At 38.0% G+C, this 22,304-nt stretch overlaps 1 protein-coding gene and 1 long non-coding RNA gene across 2 annotated transcripts in view; both read right to left on the bottom strand.

Annotated features, from left to right (window-relative positions):
* The window catches only part of LOC119525087, a 184,678-nt gene that overhangs the window by 6,012 nt on the left and 156,362 nt on the right, over positions 1-22,304 (bottom strand). The gene's annotated exons all lie outside the window — the stretch shown is intronic.
* Positions 1-22,304, bottom strand: part of LOC119525090 — a 50,453-nt gene that overhangs the window by 1,921 nt on the left and 26,228 nt on the right. Inside the window, exons 4-10 of the long non-coding RNA XR_005214914.1 lie at positions 19,352-19,464; positions 18,144-18,302; positions 17,712-17,882; positions 5,838-5,908; positions 5,328-5,358; positions 2,002-2,072; positions 1,545-1,569 (exon numbers count right to left, since the gene is read on the bottom strand). This is a non-coding gene — a long non-coding RNA (uncharacterized LOC119525090). The remainder of the gene's footprint in view (positions 1-1,544; positions 1,570-2,001; positions 2,073-5,327; positions 5,359-5,837; positions 5,909-17,711; positions 17,883-18,143; positions 18,303-19,351; positions 19,465-22,304) is intronic.

Genomic DNA, 22,304 nt, shown 5'->3' with positions numbered 1-22,304 from the left:
ACCAGAAATAATCCATCTACAAATGGTTATTGAATAGATGCTGTGATTCCTGACATGGTCCCATCACTCATCCCACTTCTCTTGAAGTTAGGCTAAGTGTCAGTGTCCTAATGAAATTCCTCAGATCACTGCAATCTCCATGGATCCAAAGAGCTCCTGTGTAGTATGTTCCCCTTTATTATAAGCAACCTTTTTTGGTGGACTGATTTAATTCTAGGAAAATTCTTTTCTATAGAGTCACTAAGATTTTCATAAAGATAATAATTACACAGGTTTCTATACTACTGAGGCATTATTTCTTAAAAATAACCATGTCCACAACATAATATTTTTCCTTTTAATTCCTTTTCATTACCATGTGTGTGTACTCATTGAGTGGTGTGACTGTGCTCACAGTAAACAGCCCACAGTGTGACTCTTCTTAGGACAGAGGAATGGGTTGAGCACTGAGGCTGTGAGCCAGGTCTACAGGAGAGATGCATGAGGGTGATGAACATTAGGCTAATGACTAAGAGGACATTTAAGATCTTACTGTTTACTGTCCCTTGAATGTGAAGCTCACAGGTTTGAACATCTGTAGGGCCTGAGGTTATGAAGTTTTCAAACAGATGAAAATATCTTTCTGATTCTTGTCTGCTTGGGCCATGTACGGAGAAGTGACCCAGCATGGGCAGAAGTTGACTAGCTTGTCCTACTGATGCCTCTCAACTCTCAGAACTTGTGAATTTGCCAGAAACATGGAGATTTCAATGTGCTTTTCAGACTCATGTGTCTAAGTATCTGGCATACTGCACATAATGCTAACAAGCATTTTATGACCCCTGAGTCCAGCAAATATAGAATACTGTTTAGGATCCCTGTAAACTTGAGCACTTCCTGGAATACACATAGATTGTAGAAGTCCCTTTCATTTGTCTGATAACCCATAGCTGTGATATAAGTGCAATTCAGCAGTTCAGAGCATTGGCACAGGGGCCAAATGCCTGGGTTTACATTTTGGCTCTTCCACTTAGGGACTTGAGATCTGGGGTCACTAATCTCCAAACCTCAGAACCTCTATGTAAAGGATGGGGAAAGTAAACATAACGAGGGAGAGGAATGACTGTTCTGAGCATTTTATGAATGACATTATATACAATGTGTCAGGGGTCATGGGATTGTTAGTGAGAAAGTTCACAATGGCAGTTATACAAGCTGAACAAATCTCTTGGGGACACACACACACACACACACACACACATACACACACACACACACACACAAACTCCCTCTCCCTCACCACATTCACAATCACACCACATAGAGTCACACATACATGTCCGATAACCACCATACTCAAAAATCCATGCCATCTAAGGGCAGCACAGCTGCTTTCAGGACTGTAGAACAAGCCCATATTCCTTCCCAAGGAAAATATATTAATCACATCCCCAACCCTCATTCCCACAAAGAGCTGGTACAATAATAGCTCATGAGGCAAACCTACTAACAATGCCTTGGTCAACTTTCATCAAGAATTTTTCACAGTAATTCTAGATACGTACCATTTTCACTTGGTCCACGTGGCACCTGCAATTAGAGAAAACCCTATGAGGATCAGATCATGCTATATCCCATTTCAACAGGAATTTTCCTTCCCTGGAACCATTAGGAAAACCAAAGACCCCATAAGCATGTATGGACATGAATCTGGAATTCACAGGCTTTTCCCAGACATGTACCTCTTTAGTCCTGTTCAGTTGGTGATTATAAAATTCTTAATCTAAGTAAAAAAATGCAGCTGAGAGAGCCATGTAGTTTATAACCAGCTGCTACCATTGTGGATGCCCTCCTGCTTGAATCATGGATCATTTGGAAGAGGTTACAACTCCACACTCTCTGACCCAAGGAAACTTCATATGTTATACATAATGTACATGAGCAGACATCATGACCTGGAATCAATTGAAAAAGAAACCAAAAAGCAACCTCTCTACCTTAGACAAAGAATAGCTACTTCACCTCATCATTAGGTGGGGTCTCCTCATCCTCTTGGTCACTTGTAACTGCCACCATCAGCTGCTTCTGGGGAGCTAGGATACAAGGGAAATCTCAGCACATTGTGTTATTCATGAATTTCCCAGGGATAATTCTGGCTTGGGACAACATGCTAGTGTGGAATTGGTAGTTTACCAAGCATGGTGTGAGCTGCTGAGTGGCCATCTTCCATGGTGAAAGGGCAATAGCAAACAGAGTAGCAAAGGAACAAGAATGAAAGCCTTAGTTTGGTAGCTAATGGCAAACTAAAGCTACCAGCAATAGTCAGTCTACAAATGCAACTAAAATACACACTATGACTCATTGACAGTGTCTCATCATACTTCTTGCTTGTTCAGTATCTCACCTAAATTGCCAGTATCTTCCTGACATTTCTACACCAATTCAAAGACCACGGATCCGCACAGACTGGCAGTACATTTAAATGTGTTCGGTAGGAATTTCCACTTGATTAGAAGCATCTTTGTTGGTGGACTGGATTCAATTTGAGGCAATACATTTTTTGTATCGATTCACTAACAATTTGTTTTAAAGACAGTTATATAAAATTTTAAAATATGGAAAATCTTACCATTTAAAAATCATTACTTGTTAATCATAGTTTTTCTTCAGCCTTTCTTTCCTATACTATGTTGTTGTGTATTCATTGAACACTGTTCATTGTCCATCACTGGCCCTCAATAGTGGGATGGTCATTATGGAGGAATGCATGGTTTGAGTGCTGACACCATCTAACCCAGGTGAATAGGAGGATTTCAACAAAAGTATTGCACACCAGGGGAAGAATCAAGTCCTATTTGAGTTTTTGTCATTGACCCTAGTTTGTGTCACTCACAGGATTTAACCATCTCTAGGGTTCATGGTGATGATGTCATCAAATGCAACAAATTATCTTCCCAATGACAATCTGCTTTGGGTGAGCTGCTGAACTGTGCCCTCAGTCCAGGTTGTTGAATAGGTTCTAATACATGACACCAACAGCTCAGAATTTTGATCTGATGGAAGTATATGGACCTTCTACATGCCTTGACATTGAAAACTATGCCAAAGTCTGCAATAATCAAACAGCTAGCTGCCCTCGTCCATGGGTCCACTGAGGTTACCTTATGATGATGGATAGTCTTGGATTCTGTAGGCTCAGGTAATGACAAGCATATACAGAAATGCTGGAAATCCCTTGTATGGTGTCTAGTGATCATATGACTGAGTGATAAGGGCACTGACATTGGGGCTGCAAGCCTGAGTTCACATTTAGGCCCTTTCCTGATAGCAATACAAGAGCTTGGGCCATTCATCTCTGCACCACAATTTCTCCATCTGTGTCACAGGGATAGTAAGCAAACCACAGATACAACTTTGGTGAAGTTAGAACAAACTAATGTATATGAAAAGTGTCGTGGTAATGGGGTATATTTGAGAAAGTTGTTACTGGCAACTGTCCAGTGTAAGTGGGACCTATCACCTGTGGAAATGCACAAATTTCCACAAATTTGAAACCTTAAAAAAACAGAAACTTAATTCTCTCACATTTCTAGAGAGGAGAAATCCAAAATCAAGGTGTTGGCAGCACCATGCTCTCTGCAGTCTACTGTGTGTTATTATGAATAACATGTAGAAAGATTTGAACCAATTTGCAATGAAATACACAAAGAAAAACTGGACCATTATTCACAAATCTGATAAGCAGGAAGAGAGAGGCAAAAGAGGGGATTAAGAAAGAAACGAGAAACAGATTCCTTGGTTTTCCCACCAAGGCAACCTAAAGTGACTTGAAATAGTCCATCCACAAATTGGTGCATACTAAAATATAAACTATGATACAAAGACTGAGGGTCTTCATTCCACCTCTCCATTTTTGAAACCCAGCCTAAGTGCCTCTAGTTTATTAACAGGTTCCAAAACCATTCCACCCTTCATGGATCCACAAGCACTTCTTCTGCATTTGTCTTCTCTTTTGTGAGATTTTGCACTATATCAAGCGATCTGAGTGAATTCTAGGCAAAATATTCCATTGAATATAAACACTAACTTGTTACAAATGTAATCAGGTACTGAAAATTTGAAAATATTGAAACCCTACTGTTTAAACATAACCACAGTTTGATTGCATATTTTCCTTCCAGTCTTCCTTTTCTAGTCCATGTATATGTTTTCATGAAAAGAGCTGACTCTCTTTGCTAACACTAACCAGCCCACAGTGGGAGAATTCCTTAATGAAAGCCACAGTGCGTTAACCACAAATGCTCTCTAATCAGGTGCACAAGACTGTTCCAAAGAGGCCATGCAGGAAAAAAGCCAAGGTGGATTTTGAATTCTTATTCGTCACTCTCCATAACGTGTGCAGCTTGTAAGACAGGAGGATTTCTAGGGTCCATGGTAACAATGGAATCAAATACTTTAAAGTTTCTCCCCAACTCTCATCAGATTTTGGCCAGGTAATCTATCAGAGTTTCTCTATCAGATTTCGACCTCAATGTACAAATTGGTGACTTTGAACTCTGAGGTCTGTGGCTCACAAGAAGTATGTGAAAGTGGTACTAAGATGGACTGATAGTGTCCTGGGTGATATGATTACTGAGGTTAACGTCTAAGAATGGGCAGTGTTTGGGAACACTGTTGGTTTGGGAGCTTTCAGGCACATGCACAGATGCTACACATCCATTGTACAATGTCTAATATTCCTATGGCTCAGTTTTAAGTGCAGGTCAGGTGTTCAGAGTATCAACACCAGGCTCACATTGTTGGGTACATACTTTGTCTCTTTCCCAAAGAAGCACATGAGATTGGGGATATATATATCTCTACTCCTCCAATATTCTGAGTCATGAGTATAGTAAACAGTCCCACCTCATATGGCTCTAAGGATTATATGAGCTAGTATATGTAAACTGTGCTGGGCTCAGACGGGATTATTTACTTGGCATAGTTGACACTGGCAATTGTTCTGTGGTAAATGGGACCTACATCAAGGATAAATACACACAAGCACTTGTGAATACACACACACACACATTCACAATGAGACCACAATGACTTATCCATTGACACCTCCAAAATCCAATTCATGCTACTTTACACCACACAAGAAGAACCTAGCTCCTTCCAGGGAATGCAGAAATAGGGTTAGAGTTCTTAACCTAGAAATCAGTTTCTCTCACCACACAGCGCATTCTCACTGTGACATGGAATTGGGAATCACTGTGGCTCTCCACACTAAAGTTAGCAAGGAAACCTCACCATACTCATCTGGATTTCTTTCCTTAGCCAGTGAATGAATCCAGAATACACACCTTTTCCTCTTCTTCTTGAGGAAATGAAACACTGTAATGAAGGAAGAGAAACACTGTGAGGATCAGATCATTCTGTACACCTGTTCCAGAGGTTTTTTGCTCTCTTAGTTGCTCTAGAATACCAAATGGGAAACCATGGTTGAGTCAAAGAACACAAAAGCAAGAGGAGAAGGCACCTGCAGAAAAAGGCACATACTTTCTGAGAGGATTTTTCTGTCAAGTCCACTTTGGCAGGAAATCGCAAACTTATTTATCCAAAGAATAAAAGAATCCCACTGAGGAAAAGCCCTTCTACAATACAGTTTCAAATCTGATGTTACCAAGTTCAAAGGCCCTTCTGGAACCAGTTGACAGTTGGTCAGAGATTCTGCGCCCCCCCCCGCCCCCAGCCAAGTAGAAAGTCCCTAAATTCCATAACCTACATGATCAAGTTTTCAAATCTGAACCTGATTATAAAGAAAGATACAAAGAAATTGATAAATTTATGTCAAACAAAAAGGACAACCTTACCTTGATGTTTGATGCATCCTCTACGTCTGCCTTGGCATGAGAAATGTCCTCTATTGGGTCCCCCGTGGGAGCTGAGAGGATACATAATAACCGTCAGTACACTGTTGGTGCTGCTCAGGAATTTCTAGGGAACATGACTAGGATAAAAGGCTAGTGTTCATGAATGTTTTTTAACAGTCATGAATTGAGGTATTCCTGGCCCATTCACTTCACAAATTTTATTACCCTTCTCTTCCATGTATATTACATATTTTCCTGTGTGTGTAAATAACTGTCAATATATTGGTTATTTATCAGTCCCTGTAAGTTCATTGACATTTTTCTCTCTCTAGAGCTATTTGTTGAAAGATGGACTCTCATTGGGTAACTGACAAAAAGTTACTCTCTTCATATATTTATCTTTAGGGAGATGAATCATTGGGTGGAAGTATATATAGCTATATCTGTAAAATGGGGATTTAGGGTAACCAACACGTATAAAAGGAAATGTGTATTTTGGTTCATAAATTACACATACACATTCTTAAGATGTTTTGGAAAACTAGTTATAATAATGTAAGCAACAGGCACCCAAATGTACTGAACTAAATACTCATTTCAACTTGAAAAGTACCTGGAAGGCATGATAAAACCAAGATAGGAACACTTCACTGTGTGAAATGCCTTCCTACTCATCTCAACCTATACAGATTCACTCCATATTTCTGAAAATAATTTACTAAGACCTTAATGAGTACAGAACAGTAAAAGAGATGTCACCATATTCTCCCAAATGAATAACAAAGGTGGAGGCAGTGTGGGATGTAGGACAACATAATAAAAACGAAATTTTTCTAAATGGAGATTAATTTTAATAGCCATCAGCTTTGTAGTAAAAACAAAATATAAATGAATAAAATGAAACTATAAAACACATTTAAAACTGTTACAAATTGGAGAGGAGAAATAGGAAAAAAGATGAGAAACAGTTTTAGAAAATTATCTTTGTGCATTTGTGGGGACTCAATTAATTAAGCAGGTCAATATGAGCATACCTTTTGAGCAGCAATTGAGATTTCCCATCTCTGGACTGAAGCTGAGAGCTTCTCTACCTGCCACCAACTTTGAATCTCTCTCCACACAGAGTGACAGTTAGAACCATGAGCCATATGTGCATCGTCCAATAACCATGGTGATGGCTCATGACAGAATTTTCAGAGTGCATGTGTTCTCCACAATGCAAGGTCCAACAGCTACTATCTAGACATGTTTGTTTCTTTTTACATGGATAGATGGTCAATTGAGTGTAAACATTTTGTTTTAAAAACTGAATCCTGTACCCACATATTATTTTTTGTATTTGAAAATAAGTTATTTGACAGAAAGTGACATGCTCTCCCTCCCATATATAGTCAACCATGAGATTGCAGGGTGAAGAGGAACAAAGCTGACATGCTCAGAAGAAGCAGAGGTTTCATTTTTATTTGTAATACCACCCTTTACCCATTTCTACATTTCTTCAGTTACCAAATACTTCTAGAAAACACAATTAAATTTTTTTCACTATTAAATAAAAACAGCATTAATATACAGTTCAAAGGTGTCATTTCTCTAAGAATTACCAAATTATATATACATCCTTCTCTAACCATCTCTGCTTATTACCTAGTTTTACCCTTTTGGCAACTAATTCTACATACTTGGCTTTCTCTCACTTTGTGAATTTACTAAGCAATGTGTCTATTGTTGGGCAGGTGAATGACAGGCTTTTCACCAAGTAATTAACAAAAAATCAGTACATTTTCACCAGGGCATTCCTGCTGTGGATGAACATCTTGGGTGAAATTATATAATTAACATAAATGTAGGACTGTGACTGCATCACAGATATTGTCACCCAATCACACAAATTTTTAAATATCTGTCTACGAAAACTAGCTATTTGAAGGGATGTGATCTGCCCTGAAATATAAGTGAAATATAAATGAAAAAGTGAAAATTTTAGAATGAAGAGGAGAGGGCTCCCATTTGTAAAGCCAAGTAGATACCCTTTATGGTATAAAATGCTGCTCTAAAAATGACCATCATTGATGATTAATTTCAAATTGTTAGAACCAATAAATCAAGTGATTCATTGACTAGCTATAAAAACTGCATTATTACAGATGCTGTAATTTTCTCACATGATTTACCCATCTGAGGGATTTGGGTGAATGGATGTGAGAGGCAACCAGTAATACAGTATTTTCCTAAACAGACTTCAAAGACACCTAGCTTGACAAAAACTTACATATGCTTTGTTAAAAAACACAACAAACTATAAATGTGTTTCAAACATGTGGGTCACATCTCCATGGAAACAAACGAATCCAAAGATTCCAACCTAATCAACACTAATACATCTGCCCCCACAAGTTTGCATTTTGAGGGACATAATACATCTAAACCAGCACAGGAATATATTTTTAACTTTGTGATATTATTGTGAGCCAGTGACTGTAAACTTCACTCACTAAGTTTTATCTCTCAGAAACTTAAAACCAACAGAGCATTCCTATGCCAGACAAGTCCTAAAACCCAGAAGCAACAAATTCTTTAAGAACAACAATCAGATACAGCCCCCTTACTCATAGTGTCAACACTCTCTTTGAATATGAAAAAGTTAGTGTACTCACCACCTAGACACCCCTGAAAATTGAGAAAATTTTTAAACAAGAGGAAGGGGTAGCATTAGACAAGCTAGGATTTAACAAAGGATTATGAATAATGAAATATACACACACACATATAGATGCTAGGGTATTAGGATAGCCAGAAGGAATATCTCAATAAAATTGCATGTATCTCAATAAAATTGCATTTCAAAAAAGCATACCTACCACAGACACAAAAGGAGAGATACTGTATGTTACCAGCAATGTGAACTCTGTGAACAATGTAAAATAAGTGTCTTATACTGTAGAATGTAAGAGGACCTAGAGAGAGATAAAAGCAAGTAAAGGTGGAATGATAATCTAATATGTGCAGACATCATAATGAGGTTGAACTTAATGGTATGGAAATGGACACGGGTGATTGTGGTTCATTAATGGGATTATAAGTATCAGCGCTGCACTGAAGGTGAACATGGTCAAAAGTGGTTGTTTAAAGGCATGTAACCCACAGAGTAGCACTATAGATATACATAAGTGTTAGCATGACATACTTATAAGGTATGACACTGGTACAAAGAGTTAACAACACAGTGGTATATGGGAAAACTACCCATTACATTTCAGAAACTGCATTAAATGGAATAGCTTACCAGCATTACACTAATACTAGGGGATAAATAATTTGCAGCTGACAAAACTCTGGGCTGTCTTATGTTATGATAATTGTTTAAAATAGAGAGTGATGATGATTGTAAAAACTAAGTGAAGATAATGTGAGAAACTGTTTATCTTGGAACAGAACATAGGTTATGTGAATTAGGAACCCACACCTTAATAAATCAGGCCCTCAGTCTTGAGGCTAGTTCTTTTAAACTTAGGGCTGTACACTGGAGGCTAAGTCTTCATATAATTATGCCTAAGAACCACCTCCAGAGAACCTCTATTGGTGTTCAGATGTGGCCTTTCTCTCTCTAAGCCCAACTCAGCAAATAAATTCATTTACTCCCCTAAAATGGGAAATGAATCTCCCTTGCAACCTGAGACATGACTCCCAGGAATAATCTGGCCCTGGTAGCAAGGGATTTAAGGTGTCTACTTTATTTAAACGGGGAAAATAAAGGGAACAGAATAAGGTTACAGTGGCTAAGAGATCTCAATTAGAGTCATGAGGCTATCCTGGAGGTTTCTCTTAGGCAAGCTTCCACCAGATATCCCAAATGGCCACAGTATTCCATGCCCTTACCAACAGTAGTTCCAAAATTCTTAGGTCCCTATTGGAGATTTTATAAAGATTCACTAAGTTTTATCTCTCAGAAACGTAAATCCAACAGAGTGTTCTTGTGCCAGAAAAGTCATAAAAACCAGAGGCAAGAGCTTCTTTAAGAACAACAATCAGATACAGCCCCCTTACCCATAGTGTCAACAATCTCTTTGAATATAAAAAAGTTACTGTAGTCACCACTTAGACACCCCTGAAAACAGAGAAAATTTTTAAACAAGAGGAAGGGGTAGCCATAGACAAGCTAGGATTTAACAAAGGATTGCGAATAATAAAATGTGCATGCGCACACACACACACATGCATATATAGATGCTAGGGTACTGGAACAGCCAGAAGGAAATAACTGAAATGGTAGAACTGTAACCTATATCAAAACATCAAAGATAAAGAGAGACTCCTGAAAGCAGCAAGAGAAAAGCAATCCATCACATGCAAAGGAAGCTTGATAAGGCCATGTGCAGATTTCTCAGTAGAAACCATGGAAGTAAGAAGGAAGTGGAGTGATATATTTAAAATAGTGAAAGAGAAAAACCACCAACCAAGAATCCTATATCTAGCAACATTGTCCTTCAAATATGAGGGAGAGCTCAAAATATTCTCTGACAAAAAGACAATGACAGAGGTTGTGAACAAGATACCTGCTCTAGAGGAAACACTAAAGGGAGCACTACAGACCAAATGGAAAACATAGGAGAGATGGGTTTGGAAAACATTTTGGGGAGATTGTAGCACAGCAATGTAAGTACACTGAACAAAGAAGACTGTGAGAATGGTTGAAAGAGGAAGGTTAGGAGCATGTGGGACACCAGAAGGAAAGAACAAGGATGGAGACTGGTACTGTGTAACTCAGTGAAAACTAGGGTGCTCAACCATGGTGATAAAAGGTACAAATATGTTTTTACATGAGGTAGAACAAATGAATGTCAACAATGCAAGGTGTTAAAAATTGGGTGGGATTGGGGGGAAATACAATCAATGCAAACTGGAGACTATAACAGAAACATTGTATTATGCTTCCTTCAATATAACAAAGGCAATATACCAATGCTAAATGCATATGGGGGCAAGGGGGAAGGGTATGAAACTCTTGGCATTGGGCATGTTGTCTGACACTTTATTCTACTTTAGTTTAATGCTCTATTTCCTTTTGGTGCTTCCTAACTATTATATTTTTCTTTCTCTTTTTCTTTTTATTTCTCTCTCCCTCTTTTGACTCTTCCTCATCTTTGGGGAAGAAATGGATATGTCCTTATATAGATAGTGGCAATAGTGATGAGTACAAAAATATGTGACTATATAGGGAACTATAGATTGTTTACTTAGGATGGAATGTATGGTGTGTGAAAAAAAACCATCTATACAAAAATGAGTTGAAGAAACCTTGAGGACACTATACTGAGTGAAATAAAACAGACACATTAGAACAAATACTGCAGGATCTCACTGATATGAACTAATTATAATATGTAAACTCATAGACATAAAATACAAGTTACCAGGATATACCACAAGACTAAAGAATGGGGAGCGGTTGCTTATTATGGGCAGAATGTTCAACTAGGATGAACTTCAATGTTTGAAAACAGACAGCGGTGATGGTAGCACATTGTGAGAATAACTAACAGTGCTGAATGGTGTGTGAATGTGGTGAAAGCATAAGCTCCGAGTCACGCAGGCCACCAGAAAGAAAGTTGAAGATTAAAAGATGGGAATGCATAAAACAGTGAATCTTGTGGTTGGCAATGTCCATGATTAACTGTACAAATACTAGAAATTTCTCTCATAAACCAGAACAAATGTATGACACTATAACTAGAAGTTAAGGAGAGAGGGGTATATAGGAAAAAATATACTCATTGCAAACTATATACTATAGTTAGTAGTATTTAAACTCTCTTTCAACAGTAACAAATGTACTACACCATACTATGAATCAAAAACGGAGAGGGACGGTTAGGGGTATGGGAAGATTTGAGTTTCGTTCTTTTGTATCTGTTTCTTTTCTGGAGTAATGAAAATGTTCTAAAAATTGAATAAAAAATTGTGGTGGATGCACAGCTGTATGATGGTACCATGGGCAACTGATTGTATACTTTGAATCTTTGGATAATTGCATGGTATGTGAACAATCTCAAGAAAAAATTTAAGTTAAAAATATATATAGTAGAGACACACAACAGCATATCTGAATAGGCAGAAGAAAGGATCAGTGAGCTAGAAGACAGGGTAATCAAATTTGAACAGTCAAAAGAAAACATGGAGAAAATTGGAAAAATCTGACCAGGGTCTCAGGAAAATGACTGACAACTTGAGGTGCACAAACATATACATCATGGGTGTCCCAGAAGCAGAAGAGAAGGGAAAAGAACTGGGAAGGACAGTCAAAGGAATAATGGATGAAAATTTCCCAACCCTTATAAGAAACATAAACATGCAAATCCAAGAAGCCCAACATACTCGAAACAGAATAAATCTGAACACACCCTCTCCAAGACAAATAGGAATCAGATTCAAATGCCAAAGAAAGAGAAAATTCTGAAAGAAAATAGTGATTCACCATCTTCTAGGGAAGGCAAATAAGTCTATCTCCTGCTTTCTCATCCAACAACACGAACACAAGAATACATTCATATAATACATTTAATATACTGAGAGAGAAAAATTAGCAGCCAACAATTCTCTATCCAGCAAAGCTTCCCATCAACAGTGAGGGAAATGGGTGGGGCAAGATGGCAGCTCAGTGAGGTGTGGAATTGAGTCATCTAGAGCATCTAGTAAACAGCCAGGAAAAACTAGTAAATAGCCTGGAACAACTGTTTGAGGGACTTCCATGATGGAACACACAACACACACCAGTCTAGAAGTGGTGAAATTCTTGAAACCATAACATAGACTCATAAGTAAAGTACCCCCAAAAGGCGGAGGCTGGCAACCCTCCCCACTGGCATGGAAGCTGAGTTGGAAGACTTCCCTGTGGGTAAAAGAAACAGTCTCTACTAGGAGCAAGGGAAGGTAGCTCAACCATGTGCCAATCATGTTTTAATTAACACATTGGACTACTGAATACAATCTTCAAGTACATATAAACCCAGAGCAAGCAAGAGAGGAATTCTAAGGTCTCTTTCAACAAAAAAGAAGTGGGGCTGATGGAAAAATCAATAAATAAAAACAGAGGCTTTCGGAGTTGTCCAAGTTCACAATACTGTTAAAGGGCTGTGCTCTAAGAAAAGGGGTACACAGAGCTGGGAACCAACTCCTGCTGTTGACTCATGAAACTGGGGGTCTGTGGACTGTTTCTGAAAAGGGGATTTCTTTTCTTTCTCTCTCTCTCATTTTGTAAACTATTCTAAGTGGCTCATTAGAAAAAGCCTCCAGCATTTTCAATTATCAGTGCTGACACAAGCATGGGTAGAGTGAAGTAGGTCTATCAGACAAAGTAAGGAGTCAAGTGAAGGAAATAATTCTCTGAAGGGCATATCTTTCCCAAGAAAAGGGGCAGTGGGGCACAGCTGAGGTGGTGTCCTCCTTCGGAGAATTCAGACCACAGGGGCATGGAAAAAAAAAAAACAACCGCTTCAGCTTGGCTTGACTCACCCTCAGTCTCTGGCAAGGACACGGTCTGCTGAAAATTAGAGGCACCACACCCTTTATGCCAGTTGGGAGCTGTGGTCTAACAAGCACCACCTGCTGGGCAGCACAGGAAATGCAGAGATTGTAGAGGCCTCACAGGGAAGTCTGACAAGGTGCTGAGTCTCATCCTCAGGGAAATTTGATACTGATTACATTCTCCTCCTGAAACCTGGACCTGTCTGGTCTGGGAAAATCTGCTTGTGGTTGATTATATCAGGGTAGGCATTCCTATAAAAATGGTCCCATCTAGGGAAGACAAGAACCAAAATGAGAGCTGAAAAATTGTCATCAGTTAAACAGAAGCTAGCTAGAGGTCTAGAAAAAGTTTAACTGAATGCCAAAAACCAGATAGAGAGCAAAGCCAACCAACTAGAAAACCCTAGGGAAAAGAGTGAACACGACCTGTAGAATAAATGAATGGAGGAAACCTGATGCCTAGACACCAACAAAAAATTATGAGTCACATTAGGATAAACAAAGACATGACCCAGTCAAAGGAACAAACTTACACTATGAAGGAGATTAACGGAGTTTAAAAAACTAAAGATGTTCAAACAAACATGTTATATCAATTCAAAATCAAATCAATGAATTGAGGGAAGACATGGCAAAAGGGATGAAGGATATATAGAAGACATTGGGAGAATGTGAGGAAGCAATTAAAAAAATTATAAAAACAATTGGAAAAAATCACAGGAATGAAAGGCACAATAGAAGAGATGAGAAACACAATGGAGATTTGCAACAGCAGCTCTGAAGGGGCAGAAGGATTAGTGAACTATGGGACAGAACATCCGAAATCCTACACACAAAAGAGCCAACAGGACAATTAGTGGAAAAACATGAGCAGGGTCTCAGGGAATTGAATGACAACATGAAGTCCATGAATGGGTTATTGGTGTCCCAGAAGGAGACGAAAAGAGGGGCAAAAAGGATAATAAAGGAATTAATCAATGAAAACTTCCAAACTCTTAGGAAAGACATAACATGACAGATTCAAGAAGCACAGCATACCCAAAACAGAATAGATGCAAACATACCTACTCGAAGACACTTGCTAATCAGATTGTCAAATGTCAAAGTCAAAGAGAGACTTCTGAAAGCAGCAAGGGAAGTGATCCATCACATTCAATGAAAGCTCAGTAAGTCTATATCCAGATTTCTCAGCAGAAACCATGGAGGTTAGAAGTCAGTGGTATGATATATTTAAGATACTGATGGAGAAAAACTGAAAAGCAAGAATTCTATATCAAGCAAAACTGTTCTTCAAAAATGAGGGAGAGTTTAAAATACTTTTAGACAGACAGACACTGAGAGAGTTTGTGAACAAGAGACCTGCTCTACAAGAAATACTAAAGGGAGCACTACAGGTAGCTAGGAAAAGATAAGAGAGAGAGGTTTGGAGAAGAGTGTAGAAATGAAGGCTATTAGTAAGTGCAAAAAGACAGAAAAAAGGAAAAATAAGTAAGATAGGACATATAATATCCAAAAGATAAAATGTTAAGAGAGTAGCACAATGTTGTAAGTTCCCTAAACAAAGCTTAGTGTGAGTAGGGTTAGAAGGCAGCTAGTGGCATGTACGACACCAGAAGGAAAGATAGAAGGTAAGGATTGGGACTGTATAACTTCACAAAAACTACAGTGGATCATAATGGTGATCAAATGTACAAATATAAGAATGTTTTTACACGAAGGAGAAAAAAAGATTGCCAAGATTGCAAGGTGTTAAAAATGGGAAGATAAATGGAAAATACAATCAATGCAGTGGTGTATATAGTTAACAGTAACATAGCAATATGCTTCCATGAAATGTAACAAAGACATTATACAAAAGCTGTCAATAAGAGGGGGATATAAGGCAGATGTATGGGATTCTTCATGTTGTTTTTCCTTTTCATTTTATTCTATAGTTTATTTTTTATTCTTCCCTTTTTCCTTCCTCTTTCTTTGCAAAAGAAATGGAAAAGTCCTTATATACATTGTGGTGATGAATGCATAAATATATGATTATACCAGGAATCACTGACTGTTCACTCAGGATGGATTGTATGGTATATGAATAACACTGTTTAAAAATAAACAGAAACATACAAATGCTGGACAATATGTGGAGTGAGGGATGTACCTATTCGCTGTTGGTAGGGAACTACAATATCACAGCCCATCTGGAGGGCAGTGTGGTGAGTCCATAGAAGGCCAAGTAAGTGTTGCCATATGATCCTGTAACTCTGATTTTAGGTATATACTGGGAAGAATTGAAAACAGGGACATGAATGAACACAAGCATACTGGTATTTATGGCAGCACTATTCATGATCTGCAAATGGATTTTGGTGGCCTAAAGGTCCACTGACAGATGAACAGAAGGGTGAAATGTTGTGTATGCATACAATGGAATACAAAGCAGCTGCAATAGGTTAGAAAGTTGTGAGGCATGCAACTAGATGAGTGAAACTTGAGGACAGTATGTTGAGCAAAAGAAGCCAGAAACAAAAAGGCTAATATTATAATGCCTCACTAATATGGACTAAATATAATGTGCAACCTCTGAGAATTGAATTTGAAATTACAGGTTATCAGGGGAAGTCTAATTGTAAAGGTTCCTAGATTGTAACCTCTTACAGCAGACATATTTATTCCTGACTTTTTAGTTATTTCTACATTCTAAAATGATGGGTTGCTTCTAAATAACTTGGTGGTTCCCTGGAACTTGGGTATCTGTGTGACACTCGAGATTCAGAACTAGAGTTCTGCAGCTATGGAGTATTACTGCATACAGCAACTGTTAGAAAAGCTGAAAAAGAGATCAGACTTCAATCAGAGATATGAATGAAGTATAAATGATGATACTGGCAGTGTTTTAAAACTTCAACTTCTGTATGAGACCAAAAGGAGAGATGTTTATTTGGTCCAAAATTTATATTTTCTGTAGCACACTATCAAATATAACTTGTGTGGTCAGTTTATTTGAACACTATGATTACATGGAAACTTGAATGTGGTGTGAGATCTTGTTAGTTTGTACAGGTTAGTGTGATGCCCTGAGACATTCCAGAGCAATTTAGGCAGAGAATAAAAAAGTATTTGTAAAGCCCTCTTGAGTGATTGGGGGAATATGTGGCAATATTAAACATCCCCACCTGGGGAATTCCTGTTATTATCGCAAGCACTGGGGACTACCAACATAATAGGCCAAACCCTCAAACTTGGGGCTTGCCCTTGTGAAATGTATTCCTGCAAAGGAGAAGCTAAACCTGTATGTAATTATGCTAAGAGTCATAAAAGTCAAAAGAAAACCTCTTTTTGCTGCTCTGGTATTGCCCTTCTTTGTAAGCCAACTCTGAGGGTAAACTCGCTACCCTCCCGACTATCTGGGATATGACTCCCAGGGGTGTAAGCATCCCTGGAAATGTGGGACATGACTCCTCAGAGAAGTCCTGGCATCGTGGGATTAAAAAAGGATTCTTGGACCAAAAGAGAGAAAAGAAATGAGACAAATAGAGTTTCAGTGGCTGAGAGATTTACAATAGAGTTGAGTGGTCATTCTGGAGGTTACTCTTATGCATTATATAGATATCCCTTTGTAGTTTTTAGTATATTGGGACAGGTAGTAGGAAATACCTGAAACTGTTCAACTGTATGTAATCCAGTATCTTTGATCTTTAAGAAGATTGTAAAACTATGTAGCACTTATGGTGTGACTTTTTTAATTGAAAAAAAACCTTGTGATTTACAATCCCCTCATCCAGTGTATTAAAAGATGAGTAAGAAAACAAAGACAAAATACATCAACAATGGGGACGATAAGGTGTATGAGATGTTTTGGGTGTTGTTTTTAAATTTATTTTTATTCTTACATTTTTGGAAGTAATTAAAATGTTCAAAAATTGATTGTGGTGATGACTTCACAACTGTTCATATCAACACAGTATCATACTGTGAATCACTGTACACTTCAGATGATTATCTGGTATAGGAATACATCTCAATGAAGCTATTTAAAAATGAAAGCTAAAACACTATAATCTCCTATTGGAAAGGCAAAAAGAAATCAACCCTACCTTGGGAATTATTCTCATTATTTCATAATCAATTTTAACATTCAATTGAGCCTTTGAAACCGTTTCTCATGTGGGTTATTTTCTTCAATACTGATACCTTTTCTCTCCATTATCTGCACAATTGCAAATAAATGAGGACAGGTACACCATTCAAGAAAAACATGAGTATCATTTTAATTTTTAAAAATTTGATGCACATGGTCTATCATCATATATCGTTTAGATACACATACACAGGGAAAGAATTGTACATGTAAAGATGACTTACATTGGCAATTCTGATATGCTGAGACACCGTCTCAAAATTTCTGTTAGGTTCAGCTAGCTTGGGTTTGACTAATTCCCTGCTGGAGACCACTCTGCTGTTCATCAAAATGAGGGCTTGGCCGTGGACCTTCTCCACCTGGAGGCCAGCATCATCCAGCTCCAACAGTAACTGCTAGATGTAAGAAAACACAAAGCCATCATCTGGGGAAAAATCAAAGCCCAACTTGGACTGACACCCACTCAGAATTAAAGGCAGTTTAAATAAATGTCTGGTTATAGCACCTTCAACCCAAGTATGAGACTCATCATCACCTCTGTCCTTCCCACCTACAGAAAGGCCAAGTGTCTGCTTTGTGGCAAGGACACATCCACAAGTGGGATACCCCTGCCAGCACCCACTCCCAGAGGCACCACCATCCACCCTGCTGGCTACCTGTGTGAGCCCTTCACATTAACTCGCTGGTTTTTCAATCTTGTCCAACACATCTTCCACTTGGTGACGTCAGATGCTTATGGGAGCCATGTTTCCATCAAACGGTCCCACCTGATTCTGGAGGTTTTACAAAGGAATTGATAAAATGCTGACTCAATCCTATAAAATATTTAAGACAATAATTCGAGTGAGTCAAAATGCCCAGAAATAGCAGCACTGGATGCTGAATTTAAAGAAGGGTTTCTTTGCAAAACTCTACCCCTGTGGATGAAGCACATTCTTAAAAATGCACAGCTGGGGTTACACACTTTTCAAATTTATTCTATTTACAGCATGATACAATAAAACTCGTAAGAATAATAAAATAAAAATTTGTCTCCCTTATTGCTCAGTTTTGTATTTGAAATGATTTCATTTTGGCCCCCCACACCACACTTTGATCATATTTTAAAAATCCCATTTAAGGAAGTATTCTGGTTTGCTAAAGCTGCTGTTATACAAAATACCAGAAATGGATTGGCTTTTATAAAGGGGATTTACAAGTTACGAATTAACAGGTATAAGGCCAAAAAATTGTCCAAACTAAGGCATCAACATGGGGATACCTTCATTGAAGAAAGGCTGATGGCATCTGCAACACTTCTGAGAGCTGCCATCTGCTGATCTTTTACTCCTGGGTTCTGGTTTTAAAACTGCTTTCGCCAAAATGTCTCTGGGCCTCAGTCTCTCTTAGCTCCTCTATCTCAGATCCTGTGCATCCTTGCTTGTTCTCCCAAGGAACTTCTCTCTAAGCAATTTCCAAGGCATTTTTATCTAAATGCCCTCTCTTAGCTTCTCTGGGACAAACTCTGGGCTTCAACTTTTAGCTTAGCATTTCCAAATGTCTTTCTCTCCGCATCTCCAAGTGTCTGTGTCTGTGTTGGCCCCTGAGCTCTTTTAAGGACTCCAGTAAACTAACCAAGACCCACCTTGAATAGGCAGGATTCCACTTCCATGGGAATAATCTAATCAAAAGGTTATCACCCACAGCTGAATAGGTCACATCGCCATGGAAACAACCTAATCAAAAGATCCTACCCACAATAGGTCTGCCCCCACAAGACTGCATTAAATAACAAGGCTTTTTATGGGGTACATAACAGATTCAAACACAATATGAAATAGTGACTAAATATGGATTGCAACTCTGCCAGCTTCATAGCCTATACCTGCATGGGGGGCAGGGCCTTTGTCTTCCCACCTCAGCACTGGCAGGGCTTAGCCATGCATTCAGCAAAGACTCAGCAATATTTCTTCAAGCAGGGATAAAATGTGAACTGCTCTGAAAACAGAAGCAAGCAGTTAAGCAGGTTAAAAACTGAGCAAAGTTGTTGGCACTAAGGCAAGAAGTAGGAAGTTGACACAAAAAAGAAGGGAGAGGGATGAAGAAATTAACAACTTTTAGGAATTCTATTTATAGACTAAGAAAACTAGAAAAAAAAAACAAGATAAAGTGTTAGACAAGGGAAAATAATTGCAAATCTATAATATAGAATGTGGAATTAAGTTACAAATAACAAAAAATGATTATATAAAATACTAGGGAACATGTTCTATGAGCCAAGAATCTCACATACATATTTATATTCAATGTTTAGCAATCCTGTTAGATATGTACTTTTATTCCTATTTTTGTATAATGGGAATTCAGTAATTTCCCCAGGTTATGCTGATAGTAAGTCACAGAGTTTGGTGGTGAATCTAGCAAAACTGAAGTCCAGGATCCTCACTGCCCTACACATCCTGACTGTTTGGAATAAATGCTCAAACAAACAAGAACTCATCTTTCCCTGTCATTAACCATCACCTGGTAATTCTATGAATTTGGTAAAAAAAAATTCCAAAAAAAAAAAATGAAATGGGGAGGAAATGGAGATATCTTTACATAGTTAGTGGTGATGATGATTAATACTAAATACATGACTATAAATGGAACCACTGCTTGTTGACTTAGGACGGAAAGTATGGTGTGTGAATAAAACTGTCTTTAAATATGGGATGAAGAAACCTTTGGGGCACTATATTGAATGAAATAAGTCAGACACATAAAGACCAATATTGCAGGGTCTCACTGATATGAACTAATTACAATATGTAAACTCAAAGACATGAAGTATAAGTTACCAGGATATAGAACGAGGCTAAAGAATGTGGAGTGGTTGCTTATTATGAACAGAATGCTCAATTCTGTTGAACTTAAATATTTGGAAATGGACAGAGGTGATGGTAGCAGATTGTGATAATAACTAATAGTGCTGAATGGTGCGTGAATGTGATGGAAAGGGGAAGCTCAGAGTCACGTATGTCACCAGAAGGAAAGCTGGAGGTCAAATGATGGGAATTCACAAAACAGTGAATCTTGTGGTGGGCAATGTCCATGATTAACTGTACAAATATTAGAAATCTCTTTCACGAATTAGAACAAATGTATGCCACTATAACTAGAAGTTAATAATAGAGGGGCATATAGGGAAAAATACACCTATTGCAAACTATATACTACAGTTAGTAGTATTTTAATGTTCTTTCATCAACAGTAACAAATGTACTATACCATTACTAGGAGTCAATAATGGGGGGGTGGTTAGGGGTATGGGAGGATTTGAGTTTCCTTCTGTTGTCTTCATTTCTTTTCTGCAATAATGAAAATGTTCTAAAAATTGAAAAAAAATTAATTATGGTGATGGATGCACAGTGTATGATGGTACTGGGGGCAACTGATTGCACACTTTGGATCTCTGGATAACTGTATGGTATGTGAACAATCTCAATAAAAAAAAAAAAGGCAGGGATCCCAGAGAATGTGGTCACTGTGTGAATATAAATGTTGCGTGCAAACTTTTTGATGACAGGTAAGTCCTATCACTTTCCTGCTGTTGGTTTGGTGTTTTCCTTGTTAAAACAAAACAGTCTTGTCAATGACATTTCACCACTGAATCCAGTTTTCCTTAAAACCTTATTTTTATGCTTACTACATTATGTGAAATGTAATTTTATTTTTTACACCTTGAAGTTACAATAGTTTAAGAAAAAATGACATTAATATAAAATAAAAAAAAATTAACTGGCCACCCTTTCCAAGAAATAATTAACAGTGTAGTGGTAAAACAAAAGTCTAACAAACATATTACAAGGAACTGTTATCAAAATCATACCGGTGATTTCTAAAACTGGAGGTTTCAAGAATGTATATGGAAGAGCACTCCATGTTTTACGTCATGTAATTATCAAAAAACCTATGTGGTAGAAATTCTAACAATGTCCTTTTTACAGATGAGAAAAAAGGAGGCTTGGAGAGAGTTTAAGCAACCAGACTGATGTCATCCAGGTAGAAAAAGTAGGAGTCAAAGTTTCATTTGGGCCATCAGCTGCTGGCACTCTCAGCCAGTCTGCTGCTACTGAGACAATGGAAACATGGCAGGTTCAGACAGCTTGTGGGAGTAGAACACTAGACGTGCTGTTCCATCCTGAAAATGAAACAATAAGGTGTACCTACTAACACTGAAACACACATTTCTACATACACTGGAAATATTTCATACCTTAGTGGAGACACTGTGAATATCTTTTTTTTTCCTCTCTTTTTTAAATTCAGTTTTATTGAGATATATTCACATACCATACAATCATCCATGGTGTACAATCAACTGTTCACAGTACCATCATATAGTTGTGCATTTATCACCCCAATCTATTTTTGAGCATTTTCATTACACCAGAAAGAATAAAAACAAGAATAAAAAATACAAGTAAAGAAGAACACCCAAATCATCCCTCCCCACCCTTTTTTCATTTAGCTTTTGTCCCCATTTTTCTGCACCTCCATTCGTCCACTGGATATAAGGCTTTCACAATCACACTGTCATCCCTTGTAAGCTACATTGTTATATAATCATCTTCAGGAGTCAAGGCTACTGGGTTGGAGTTTGATAGTTTCAGGTATTTACTTCTAGCTATTCCAATACATTAAAACCTAAAAAGTGTTATCTAGATAGTGCATAAGAATGTCCACCAGAGTGACCTCTCGACTCCACTTGAGATCTCTCAGCCACTGAAACTTTATTTTGTTTCATTTCAGCAGCTTTATTCTTAATACTCCAAACTCAGAAACAACCGAAAGTG

This window comes from Choloepus didactylus (assembly GCF_015220235.1).
Source record: "Choloepus didactylus isolate mChoDid1 chromosome 23 unlocalized genomic scaffold, mChoDid1.pri SUPER_23_unloc6, whole genome shotgun sequence".
NCBI lineage: Eukaryota > Metazoa > Chordata > Mammalia > Pilosa > Megalonychidae > Choloepus > Choloepus didactylus.
Note: the sequence above shows the minus strand (reverse complement) of the source record. Positions and strands in the feature narration are given on the sequence as shown.